This window comes from Monodon monoceros, unplaced genomic scaffold (genome assembly GCF_005190385.1).
Source record: "Monodon monoceros isolate NGI ecotype Baffin Bay Population unplaced genomic scaffold, NGI_Narwhal_1 Super_Scaffold_6, whole genome shotgun sequence".
Taxonomy (NCBI): domain Eukaryota; kingdom Metazoa; phylum Chordata; class Mammalia; order Artiodactyla; family Monodontidae; genus Monodon; species Monodon monoceros.
This window is the reverse complement of record NW_021703783.1, coordinates 12,581,348-12,595,763: the sequence shown is the minus strand read 5'-3', so window position 1 is coordinate 12,595,763 and position 14,416 is coordinate 12,581,348. Positions and strand designations below refer to the sequence as shown.

Here is a 14,416-nt window from a genome sequence, read left to right as displayed (position 1 = left end):
AGTGGGGTTAAATTTACCTTCTGTCAAATCGTTTTACTATAAGAGTTCGTGGAAGTCAAGCATACTGGCTAATTCCCCAAGGAGATCTGAATGTTCCAAAAATAATTCAGAACTCCCACTCTTACCTACTAAAAGAAAAAAGAAGAATAGATGGAAAATATACGAGGTGGGAGAAAAAAGAAAAAGTAAAAAAGAAGAATGGCTGTTCAATTAAGGTGACAATGAATCTTTGTATTACCTAGGGACTGAACAAGCCATGGAATAATTCTCTAAGAGTCTTTCCTAGTATCCAGCATATAGACACAAGCCAAATTTAGTTGAACCATGTTAAAAATTGAACAGAAACACACACACACACACACGGACTGAAATAAAATAAATGGGAATAACTTGGAACTATAATAAACATAACAAGTGATCACAAGAACCAGCAATTTCTGTTGTCTAATCTTGTGTTTTAAAACTAGAAAGTATTTTACAATTCTTCATAGCTCAACTATATGACTTTCTACCACCATTCATAAAATGCATTTCTTTCTCATTTGCATAATGTTTCATGATTTTTACATTAAAGATTTGTACTTGATGATAATTTCATTCATCCATTCATTATCCATTCATTTATCTGTTCATTCAATGAACATTTTGGGCGTGCCTATATGAGGAATATTCTTATTGGTCTAGATAGAGTAAAAATAAATACGTGCTTATATATATATGTGTGTGTGTGTGTATATATATATATATATATATATACACACACACACATATATATGTATATATATGCATGCATACATACAAAGTACAGCTCCCTAATGGGTTGGTGAAATGGACAATATAATGGTAACTGGGGAAAGAGATGGAAACAGTAGAAGTTAGTTTTGAAAAAGAGAAGCAATTTTCTCTGATAAAGGGAAAAAAGTACTGGTGATAATATAAATAATTTAGGAATTGTGAATAGGAGATTCCTGACAATATGGAAAATTAGCATGCGCTACTGGCTTCCTCTACCAAAATTATCCCTGCAGATTTCAGAAAAGAAAGAAGAATAGACATAAGAAATCAATATAAAAACTAACAGAAAGCCTTGGGGACATTGAAGCCTGCCTTAAATTGGGGGGGGGAGGTGTTTGATGGTTAATTTTGTGTGTCAGCTTGACTGAGTCACAGGGTGCACAGTTACTTGGTCAAACTTTATTCTGGATGTTTCTGTGAAGGTTTGTTTTCCTTTTTTTTTTTTTTTTTTTTTTTTTTGCGGTACACAGACCTCTCACTGTTGCAGGCTCTCCCGTTGCGGAGCACAGGCTCCGGACGCACAGGTTCAGTGGCCACGGCTCACCAGCCCAGCCGCTCCGCGGCATGTGGGATCTTCCCGGACCGGGGCATGAACCCGTGTCCCCTGCATCGGCAGGTGGACTCTCAACCACTGCACCACCAGGGAAGCTCTGTGAAGGTATTTTTTAAAATAAGATTAACATTTAAATCTGTCCCAAGGACACAAGGATTCTTCAATATATGCAAATCAATCAGTGTGATACACCATATTAACAAATTGAAGAATAAAAACCATATGATCATCTCAACAGATGCAGAAAAGGCTTTTGACAAAATTCCACACCAAGTTATGATAAAAACTCTTCAGAAAGTGAGCATAGAAGGAAGCTACCTCAACATAATAAAGGCCATATACAACAAACCCACAGCAGACATCATTCTCGATGGTGAAAAACTGAAAACATTTCCTCAAAGATCAGGAACAAGACAAGGATGCCCATTCTCGCCATTATTATTCAACATAGTTATGGAAGTCCTAGCCATGGCAATCGGAGAAGAAAAAGAAATAAAAGGAATACAAATTGGAAAAGAAGAAGTAAAACTGTCACTGTTTGCAGGTGACATGATACTAAACATAGAGGATCCTAAAGATGCCACCAGAAAACTACTAGAGCTAATCAATGAACTTGATAAAGTTTCAGGATACAAAATTAATGCACAGAAATCTCTTGCATTCCTATACACTAACAACAAAAGATCAGAAAGAGAAATTAAAGAAACAATCCCATTCACCATTGCAACGAAAAGAATAAAATACCTAGGAATAAACCTACCTAAGGAGGCAAAAGATCTGTACTCAGAAAAACTATAAGACACTGATGAAAGAAATCAAAGATGACACAAACAAATGGAGAGATATACCATGTTCTTGGGTTGGAAGAATCAATATTGTGAAAATGACTATATTATCCAAAGCAATCTATAGATCCAATGCAACCCCTATCAAATTACCAGTGGCAGGGCTTCCCTGGTGGCGCAGTGGTTGAGAGTCCGCCTGCCGATGCAGGGGACACGGGTTCGTGCCCTGGTCCGGGAAGATCCCACATGCCGCGGAGCGGCTGGGCCCGTGAACCATGGTCACTGAGCCTGTGCATCGGGAGAGGCCATAGCAGTGAGACGCCAGTGTACTGCAAAAAGAAAAAAAAAAAGGGCAGAAGACCTAAATAGACATTTCTCCAAAGAAGACATACAGATGGCCAAGAGGCACGTGAAAAGCTGCTCAACATCACTAATTATTAGAGAAATGCAAATCAAAACTACAATGAGGTATCATCTCACACCAGTTAGAATGGGCATCATCAGAAATCTACAAGCAACAAATGCTGGAGAGGGTGTGGAGAAAAGGGAACCCTTTTGCACTGTTGGTAGGAATGTAAATTGATACAGCCCCTATGGAGAACAGTATGGAAGTTCCTTAAAAAACTAAAAATACAATTACCATATGACACAGCAATCCCACTACTGGGCATATACCCAGAGAAAACAATAATTCAAAAAGACACCTGCACCCCAATGTTCATTGCAGCACTATTTACAATAGCCAGGTCATGGATGCAACCTAAATGTCCATCGACAGACGAATGAATAAAGAAGTTGTAGTACATATATACAATGGAATATTACTCAACCATAAAGGGGAACGAAACTGAGTTATTTGTAGAGACGTGGATGGACCTAGAGACTGTCATATAGAGTGAAGTAAGTCAGAAAGAGAAAAACAAATATCGTATATTAACGCATATATGTGGAATCTAGAAAAATGGTACAGATGAACTGGCTTGTAAGGCAGAAATAGTGACACAGATATAGAGAGCAAACATATGGACACCAAGTGGGGAGAATGGGGGGGAGTGGCAGTGGTGGTGGTGGTTGGATGAATTGGGAGTTTGGGATTGACATATATATACTAATATGTATAAAACAGATAACTAATGAGAACCAGCTGTATAAAAAAATAAAATGAAATTCAAAAAAAAATCTGTAGACTAAGTAAAGAAGATTTCCCTGCCTAATGTGGGTGGGCTTCATCCAATCATTTAAAGGACTGAATAGAGCAGAAAGACTGATCCTTCCCTGTGTGAGAGAGAATTCATCCTACCTGACTGCCTTCAGACTCAGACATCAGCTTTTTCCTTCCTTTGGGCTCGAACTGAAACATCAGCTTTTCCTGGATTTCAGGACTGCTGGTTCTCAAACTAGGGCTAGACCAACCATTCTCTTGGTTCTCAGATTAAGGCTGGAACTACACCATCAACTCTTCTGGGTCTTCAGCTCACCAATTCTCCCTTCAGACCTTGGGTCTAGTCAGCCTCCATAATCATGAGAGCCAATTCCTTATTCCTCTGTCTCTCTCTCTCATTCTGTTTCTCTGGAGAACCCTGATTATTATAGTGTGTGTGTGTGTGTGTGTGAGAGAGAGAGAGAGAGAGAAATTTAGGGGTGAAGTTGTAGTATAGGGGTGACAATATGAAGTGTGGGGCAACAAAAGCAAAAGTGGAAGTTAAGATGCTGAATCATTTTTAGGCTCTATTTTTGGTTTTCCCCCTTTTGTCCTTGAGAGAATCATTATTTGCTCCATCACAACCAGGAAGCAGAAATCAATAGGAAAAAACTCAACCACGCCATGTTGACTAGGTATTATGCAGGCTATCCTAGGCATTTACTCATTGACTACCACTACTCCACGTCCTAACTGAGCTAAGGGACGTGGGGGAGGGAAGAAGAGTGCCATTTAAGAATGTTATAGGAAGAAAAAGATTTGTAACTACATGTGGTGATGGATGTTAACTAAATTTATTGTGGTGATCATTTCATGATATTTACAAATATTGAATCATTATGTTGTACACCTGAAACTAATATATCTCAATTTTTAAAAAAGAATATCAAAAGAAAAATTATAAGAACAAAACTTCAACTAAAAAGCAATGAGTTTCAAACTTTCAACTGCAACACTAGAGTAATTATAAGAGAAATAGAAAATAGCTAAAAAAATCCAATATACATGTCTCTGAAGAAGAACAAGTGTTAAAAACAATAAGTTTTGTAAATGTGAAATTAAAATACCAGTTGAAACTAGATATACAAAGAGCATAAAATGCTTAGGTAGGAAAAAATGAACTCTGAAGAGCCAATACCAAGCCATATTCTTTGAAACACCACTCTTCTAATTTGGTTCTTCTGATTTCCTCTGGGCTAGGAAATCAAATCACAGAGATTATTAGAAGTTGTAAATTGAGTCAATATGGCCTGAGTGCAGGACTGGGTTTTCTTGCCTCTACTTCTACGTCTCTACAAAATTCTCTGATTTTATATTTGTTGCTATTGTTAAGCTCACCTTCAATGTTTCTTTTTCTCGAGGTTCTTGGACATTTTCTCATTTAATTATATACCAGTGATTTTTAACTTTTGACACATTTGAGAACCTGATTTCTTAAACTGTGCTAAATATACCCCCCAAATATAAATACACACAACACTTTTCCTAGAATTTCAGGAAGTTCCTAAATCCTTGAACTCTTAGAAGAGTTCATAGAATTTGATATATGAACTATATATAAGATATATGGACTCTTAGGTTAAGAAATATATTAACTGTTAGGGTAAGGAATATACAGAGCAAGGTCACAGCTCTGGTGTGAGACTAAAAACCTCTATTTAAACCTTTAGTTTAAAATCTTCAATATTTGGGGATGGGGATACTTGTGTTGAAGGAACCTAAGGCTCATATTTGTGATGAAGAAAGTTATATCTTGCAGGTGATTTGCACTTCTTTGAAGAAAGATATTCCAACCCGCTGAATGCAATCTTCTTTTTCAACACAGCTGGAAAAAGCATTCTCCCTAGCATAGAGAAGAATGGAATAGTCTAAAGGGCCATTTTCCATATTCATTTCCTTTTAACCTAGGAACTATAGTATCATGAAAACTCCTTACATTTGTGTTTTACTTCATTTTACCAGTAGGTAGTATAGGATTTGTTATTCAAACGAAGAGTGGTTGGGTAAATTGCTCAAAACCATGCAGTAAGATAGTGGTACCACCACTCCAAGACCTTCTAATTCTCTATCTAATATTCTTTCAGTTATACCATATGACTGCCTGTATTCATTAATTCATTTCCTCACTCATCTAAGAAACATTTATTGAGTGATCAGTCTATATATGACTTCTTGACAATAAATCCAATTGCATTACATGACATGCATTTGTCAAATGCTAAATCTATCAAATGCATAAAGCTTGGTCCTGTTGTAGTTATAAAAGTGAACAAAACAGAGTTAGTTTCATTCACTGAAAATATATTTATTGAATTATTTTTATATGCCAAACATTAGGCTGATTACAGGGAATACTGCAGTGAAGTAGGTAACTTACAGTCTGACAATGAAGATTTTAAACAATTAATCATGTATTGTATGCTATTAAGGAAAAGTTCATGTTACCATAAATGTTTTTTGGAAGATCAACATTTTCTAGGGACTCAGGGGAGACTCCGAATTATGGAGAGATACTTATACTGAGACCCAGGAGATGAGCAGGAATTATCTAGTTAAACAGGGGATTAAGGGCTGAGGGAGAGATAAAATAACCTGCATCTGGCCTGGCAAAGTTTATATGAATATACTAGAAGAAACATCGATAGGCATTTACATAATTATTAAACTTATTTGATGTAAGAGGGGGAAAAACAGTGAAAAGAACATAGAAGGAAGAATTGTCTAATTTCACCTGGGAGAATTTTTAAAAGATGGTCATTTGAATTTTTCCAAGAAGAATTAAATAGAATTTTTGACACAAAAGAGTAGAATGAATGAACACTCCAATCAAAATGAACAAGTGATACAAAGCCATGGAGACAGGGAATCATGGTGCGTATTTAGGAAAGAACTCGTATAGCCAAAGCATAAAGTCAGCAGTACCTATAGTGAGTAGTAAGAGATAAAGGGGGTATCAAGCAAATATATTATAGAATCTTGATAGCAGAAGGAAAATAATATTAAATGCTGTTCAACACTTATTGGATGATGGTTTTCAGATCAGAGCAAAGAACATCATGCTATTAAATTTAAATTGTGTCATAATGGCAATGAGGCATCAAGGTTTTTTGGATCAGAGAAGAAAGTGATCAGATATCCCTTTAAAAATACAAGTCTCTTGGCAACATGGAGGGTTACTGGTCAAGAGAAGAGACTGGAATCAAGGAGTCCATGAGGAGTCTACTGAAATCATCAAGGCAAGAGATATGAAATCAGAATGTATTAGTGGCAGTAACAATGGAATGGAGGGAAAAATGAATGAAAGTATGTTTTTCAGAAATAAAATGGATGTAAATTAACTTACTGGGTTGAAAGAAAAGGATTTGAAAATAAGTGCACATTTTCACACTTGAGTGACTAGAAAATAGGGAATCAAGACTGGGTTTATGGAAAATGAGGACTTAAGTATATACAGAAGGAACTGCCCAGTGAGCAGTTAGACACAAGGGCTTGAAGCACAGGGAGATTCTGAAGGATTGCAGTGCATTCTTGAGCGACTGACTTTCCTCTAGACTGTGCTTTATAGCTAGTTGTCATCAGGTAACTAGAAATATCTTTACCGGTGTGGTGTCCTGTAGTTTAAGAATTACTGATGACTTTTTAAAAATTTTTATTTTATATTGGAGTATAGTTGATTAACAATGTTGTGATAGTCTCAGGTGCACAGCAAAGTGATTCAGTTATACATATACATGTATCTATTCTTTTTCAAATTCTTTTCCCATTTAGGTTGCTACATAATATTGAGCAGAATTCCCTGTGTTATACAGTAGGTCCTTAGATCAAAAGAATATTCCACTTAATAATCAAGAGTTCTGATAGAAAAATAAATGTTTATAAAAAGTGAAACCAAAAAGTTAACTCATGTATATATATAAAGTAATAAACCACACAGTGTGAAACAAACAAACAAAATGAAGATACAATGAGGTATCACCTCACACTGGTCAGAATGGCCATCATCAAAAAATCTACAAACAATAAATGCTGGAGAGGGTATGGAAAAAGGGAACTCTCCTATACTGTTGGTGGGAATGTAAATTGGTACAACCACTATGGAGAACAGTATGGAGATTCCTTAAAAAACTAGATATAGAACTACCGTATGATCCAGCAATAGCACTCCTGGGCATATATCTGGAGAAAACCATAATTTGAAAAGAACATGCACCCCAATATTCATTGCAGCACTATTTACAATAGCCAAGACATGGAAGCAACCTAAATGTCCATTGACAGAGGAATGGATGAAGAAGATGTGGTACATATATACAATGGAATATTACTCAGCCATAAAAAGAACAAGATAATGTCATTTGCAGCAACATGAATAGACCTAGAGATTATCATAAGTGAAATAAATCAGACAGAGAAAGACAAATATCATACAATATCACTTATATGTGGAATCTAATTAAAAATGATACAAATGAACTTATTTATAAAACAGAAACAGACTCACAGATCTCAAAATCGAACTTATGGTTCCCAAAGGGGAAAAGTAGGGGGAAGTGATAAATTAAGAGACTGGGATTAACATATAAATACTACTATATATAAAATAGATAACTAATAAGGACCTACTATATAGCACAGAGAACTCTACTCAATATTCTGTAATAACCTGTATGGGAAAAGAATCTGAAAAAGAAAGAATATATGCATATATATAACTGATTCAATTTGTTGTACACCTGAAACTAACACAACATTGTAAATCAACTATACTCCAATAAAATTTTTTTTAAATGAAGAAAAAACAAATCTAGGTTTCAGAAATATATTGTGTCCCTTCTTAGTACTTTTTTTTACCTGTAGGATCTTGTGACTATCTTATTACCTTTAGAAGAATCCAACCATCTTTTTATGCTTAAGTGGATAAAATACAAAACAAATTGAAACTAAACTAAACTAGTCCATAGTGGCCATAGATAAAAAAATAAAAAATTCATTCTGATCCTGTGTCCTTCCTACCTGAATCAAATCAATTCAGGGTTACGGCTAGAGATGTTAGGTTCCCAGAAATACCAATGAGAGATGGCTGTGTGAATCAGATTTTATTCCTTCCTATAGATTAACTCTACTAATTAGTTCCAAACATGTCTGATTTTGTTTCTTTTGTCAGCATATATATAGGTGAAGAGAGTTAAAGGAAAATACGCGGGCCTCTCACTGTTGTGGCCTCTCCCATTGCAGAGCACAGGCTCTGGACGCGCAGGTGCAGCAGCCATGGCTCACGGGCCCAGCCGCTCCGTGGCACGTGGAATCTTCCTGGACCGCGGCACGAACCTGCGTCCCCTGCATTGGCAGGCGGACTCTCAACCACTGCGCCACCAGGGAAGTCCAGGAAAAAATTTACTTTGGGGAACTATGACTCGTAGACTTGATCTGTGAGAGTAGAGTAATAAAATAGAGGATATATCCCACTTTCTAAGTCTGGGGGCTGATGGTATTTTTAATGATGATGGGAAAAATGACAAGGTGACAGTTTAAAAGGTGAAAAGTTCACTTTGTGCCAGGTTTAGCTTGGATGGGTGGCAGTACACGTATATGCCCATGTCACTCAGGCAAGAGTAGGTGTAAAACTGGAGCAGAGCTGGGAAATTACGTGCTGAGATAAAGATTTGGAAAACATCTTCATACATATGGTGGGGATAAGTAAAGAAATAAGTAACAGAGCACAGTTTTCAATCCTGGACCTCAGAGGAAGAAACAGTTAACTGGAAGAAAATATAAAAATAGCAAATCAATGCCCAGGCATGAAAAGGTATCCATGAGAAAGGAGAGTTAGATATTATTAATGGCAATTTATAGATTTGGGAGGTCATAGACTAGATTTTGCAAAAATGGCTCGAGATTTTTGCAGTTGTACGCAAAGGACTTTACTCCATTCCTGTATACTTTCGGATAGGAAATGCACGTTTCCTATCCAAAAGCTCTCTCAGGAAGATAGGTCAAGGCGAGGTTGATTCTATGACTTCTGTTGGACTTAAAGACTGTGACATATTCATGTATGTAAATAATATATCCTTCACAAGTAAGATGCTAAAAACATTTGATGATTGATTAAATTTAATGCACCGTTTGTTTAGCATCTGCATCTCTTCTTGTTCCTCTAGAAGACAAGAAGATGGATAAATCATGGGTCTTGCTCTCCACTGTCTTACAATCTAGTTGCAGAGAGAAATGTACATAACCATAATACAAAGCTGGATAGGTCATTTATTGAATGTAAATAGAACTGTCCTCTGGATATGTTATGGAAAAGGAAATAAATTGGATGGATTGGGGAGACTCTCAGAATTGATGGAAGACTGGAGAACCAAACTAGAGCACTGAGAGCCACCAAGACCAGACGGGAGGCTAAGATGCAGGACCACCATAGAGGAATGATAGCAGAAAGGATCTGGTGAGGCTGTCCCTGCCCAGGTGGAATGACCATTTTCTGAGAACAGAATGGGAGCACAGGATTGGCCTCCCATGAATCAGGTGCCCTTGGATAGAGGAATGAAATGGAGAAGCTATCATCCCAATAATAAAATTCAGAGGACTTTTAGGAAGGAATAATTGATATTGGGCAGCAAAATAACAAGTACCCAGGTAATTAGAGTCCAAATAAATGTACAAATGAAATACTTTCAGAGGGCACATGACGAGTAACCTAATTCTAGGGATAAATAATAAACATATATACAACATGGATTTTCTGTGCATAGGCTATAGACGTAACGGACAAACAAAATATCTCAGAACTGGTTTTTTGTTTCACATTGAAATCAAAATGTTTGCTGTGACATATCCTTATGCCCAATCGCATATACTGGGAAAAGGGAATACCCAGATGATTATAGGATTATTGAATACCAGGTCTGAGCTGGTCTTAATACACAAGGACACAGGCCTGATTTATGCTTCCACATGAAACAACTAAATAAATGGAAGAAATACAGGAAACAATAGTTTTCAACATACTAGACATTAGGCAGTGGAAGACAGGGATCCCTGAGGGGATGAAAAAGAGAGCTGAACTCTGTGATTGCTCCAGGTTACTGTCCCGAGAGCTTACAAGCTCAAAGAGGGGAAACTGAAGCAGAGCTCAGCAGACTTGTTTAGTTGAGGAAACAAGAGGGTCTGGGGAAAACAAGGCAGCTAGAGTTTGCAGGGCAGAGGGCTATAGATCAGAGAGTGGGTACCGAGAGGATGCAGAGGCTCCCTTAGACCATTCAGCTGAGTACTGATCAGCACGTGATGTGAGAAAAATCACCCAAGACTCAGGAAAGAATCACCCAAAAGGACTAGAGGAAACAATATCTGGGGCTCAGACATAGGAAAGGGGCCTTGTTCCCTGCAGCCAGACTGGAAAACCTTGTAATTCATGAGGCATGGAGTAGGGTACTCAGAAGAGTTTTGTCTCAGTAATTAGCTCTAGGTTGAACTCTTTTCCTGCACTCACTAACAAATCTTTAAAGCAAGAACCAAAAGGATAAGGCCATTTCTAAGTAACTTAACAAGAATATCAAGTGATTGTGTGCCCAGAAATCTAAGGGAAGTGGTACATTTGGGATCAGACACATGCAAGTTCAGAGGCAATAGCACAAGACCATTACAGGCAGGTAGCCCATGTCAGCTACCACTGTTGCACCTCAGCTCACTCCTATGGCCTCATCTGGGTTCCCTTATGATCTGAGAATGCTGAAGGAAAAAATTGGTCTTGGTATATATGGCTCAGGCTGAAAATGGGTCATCTTGGTGTGTGTGGAACCAGCTGAAACTGAATCCTTACTTAGAAGTGGCCCTGAAGGACAGTTGTGAGAGGAAATCCTCACATTGAGCAGAGATGTGGTTGGGATACCCGATGATCCACATTGTGTAAAAAGAGAGGTGTTTCAAGATATATATATATATATAAATCTATATACAGTTAGTGGAAAATGGATTGGCCAGTTGGTCAGAGGCTTGGAAGACAGCACTTGTCCCCCAGAAGAACTCAATAAATATTAAGACAGAATGACTCAATCAGTTGAGGTTGGCCAGTTTTGGCCAATGGCCATTCCACTGTCAACACAATGGGTGCAATAGTGGAGTAGTTAAGATGGTGACATGAAGACTATGCATGGGCTTAGCATGGACACTCAATCATCAAGGTTGATCTAGTCACTGCTCCTGCTGCCAAATGTTCAACCAGCCAGCCACAGAGATTTAAAGTGATGGTAAGAGACGAATGCTGGGTCCAGATATGGCATCATTTCTCAGGGAGATCAAAACAGCCACTTAATGTCAACTTAAATACATTTAACCCTTCTGCTCTGGAAGGGGCAGTTATCCATCTTGACCATAATGGGCACAGATTTCAAGCATGAGTTTGCCTTACTTCCTATGCTAAGGCTTAGAGAGTGTCTGACCCATCGGCATAAAATTCCATCTAACATTACTCCAGACTAAGAAACTCACTTTACAGAAAAGGAGGGATGGCAGTGGGTATATGACCATAGACCTATCACATACGCACATACCATACCATCCAGAAACAATTGGTTTGATGGAGTAAAGGAAGAGGTTTTTGAAGGCACAAGTGAGACAAAAATTAGAATATGATTCCATACGTGAATAGGACAATATCCTTTACAAGCAGCATATATCCTAGGAAAGCAACCTTCAAATTGAGCTGTGCCCTCAATAAATAGAATACATGGATCTAGAAATAATGAACTACAGTAGAAGTGGGCCACTTGGGGAATTCATGCTACTCACTCTTGAAACTCTGGACTTCATAAGTTTAGTGGTCTAGTTCCCAGAAGGGAAATATTTTCACCAGGAAACCAAACAAGACTCTTATGAAACCTCACATGAGACTCCTTATTCCAAGAAACCAGTAGAGAAGGAAAAGAGTAGCCATATTGCTAGAAGCAACGCACCCTGATCAATCGGAAGTGATAAGGCTACCCTTAAATAATGAAGGCATAATGTGTAGTACTCAGGTGATCCACTGGAATGTCTTGTGTTTTTCCCTTGCCAATTTTATTGATAAATGGTTATGTGCAATAGCCATGGATATAGTGACCAGGGATTTAGATTCCTCAGGATTGAAGTCTGGATTACCAGGTCAAGTAATCTAAACCAAGAGAGATGGTAGCCAAGAGTGGGAGAAATGGGTAGCAAAGGATAGTAGAGGAAGGAAAGAAGAGTATCTATTGCAGCCTTGAGATCAATTGCAGAGATGGGCTGGTAATTCATCCCACTAACCTTTCTCAGGCAAGTGTTCCCCCAAAAAGAGACCAATCAGAATTCCAGAGAAATTGTTCCCAGAATTTATCCTGCAAAACAAATGGATCTCGGCGTTGGTTGAAAATCACCTGCGGCTTTGGCCGTGGCCGCAGGTGAGACTCGGCGCCCAGAGCCACCGGGGTCTCAGCTCACCGCCCTCTGCTCCGTGTGGGGAGGTGAAACCCAGGCCCCGACACGTGCCGCCGCTCCGGGCCCGGTTGCGGCCGCTCTCATGTTCCGGACTCTGGTACCTGATCCCTGAGCTCGTCTTCTACCCTTAGGATGCCTGGATGCTCAGAGCCTGAGGCCGATGCCGCCATGACCGGGGGCGGGGGGCGCAGGAAGGGGGGGCTCTGCTTTCGTTTTTTAATAAAGCTGTTGATCTGAAAAAAAAAAAATGGATCTGAAAAACTCAACGGGTAGACTGTAATGGATGCTAGGAGCCTCAGCTAATGTTTGAAGGTCCTCAGTTGAGTCCTTCACTGGCATTCGCCCACAACAGGAGAGGAGTCTCACTCAAGGTCACCTCCCCTTCTCATGGGCAGCCCAAATCCACTCATTGTTTGATGAATAAGAATAAAGGTCCAACCCTGAAGATTAATCCCAGTTTCAGAACTCCCTTTAGGATCCAATGAGGCTTTGTTGTGATTGCATCACAATTCAACCCTTCCCTCTGCCATTCTCCACCTTTCTCTCCATCACAGGTGTTGATCCCAAGAGCACTCCTCAGTTAACATCCTGCATGGAAACTTCTGGCTCAAATTTTATTTCCCAGGAAACCCAACTTAAGATAGTTTTCTAGTTACTTTTAAAAACATGTAAAAAAAAAAGATATATTCTGGAAAAGTTCATTATGAGAGTAAGTTCAGTGTCTTCAAATAACAAGTGATATAGATTTTCCTTAGATTATGAATGTGCTCAAGTTTGTAGAATCAAGATGCAATTGGTTTCCTGAACCAAAAGACATGAATCTGCAGTTAGGACATTTTCCTCCCAGATCGTAGTGGGCATCCTGATGAGGTGGTCTGAGATATCAAAATGCTCCTGAGTGTGATTATTTTAACGAATTAATATTTTTAAACCACTGATGAAAGAGATGAGAAAAATCATTACCTTGCATGATTCTTAAAGCTAATACATAAAGACAAACTTGAAAGAAAATTAAAATAGAAATGAATTGTTAGCATAAACATTTCCTTCTAAATCACCCTTAATCCTTACACTGGAATCAAACTGCTTTCAGCATTAATATACTTTGGGTTTTCACCAAAATCCCTCTAGGAAGCCTTCACCAGCTGCCAATATGTCTTCATCACAGACCCAAGTAGTCTGTTCATTCTGATTAGACTGTTGGAGCTAATTTAAAGTATGGCCTTTGTTGTGTCTACGGAAACCCAATCAGCTAAGAAGATTCTCTGTCACCCTGGCATCCAATCCGTCTCCACATCACTGAAGCAGGAAGACAAAGATTATGGCCATCAAAGTATATTTTCAGGCAGAGATGTGACTCTCCAAACTAGTGCTTAGTTAAAATTGTCATGTTTTAAAATCACTTCAAGGATATTCAGATTTTTGATAGAAGGAAGGTCAGAAGTGTCTCAGTTGTTTTATCTTGACTAGGTCTCACTTCCTAACTAGAGGGTAAGTTCCTTGCATTTCCTACAGTATCTTACAGATACACTGGTTTTATATATATAAAATGGTGTATATATATATATATATATATATATATTTATATATATAAGTGTATATATATGTATTTAACAAGGTAATTTATTG

The 14,416-nt window shown here is 38.2% G+C and overlaps 1 non-coding gene and 1 pseudogene across 1 annotated transcript; one reads left to right on the top strand and one right to left on the bottom strand.

The window, feature by feature from the left end:
- The window catches only part of LOC114885449, a 58,613-nt pseudogene extending 45,656 nt beyond the window's left edge, over positions 1-12,957 (bottom strand).
- Positions 12,711-12,836, top strand: LOC114886282. The gene has a single exon (XR_003791289.1). It is a non-coding gene; the product is annotated as a small nucleolar RNA ACA64 (small nucleolar RNA).
- Positions 12,958-14,416: the final 1,459 nt, after the last annotated feature.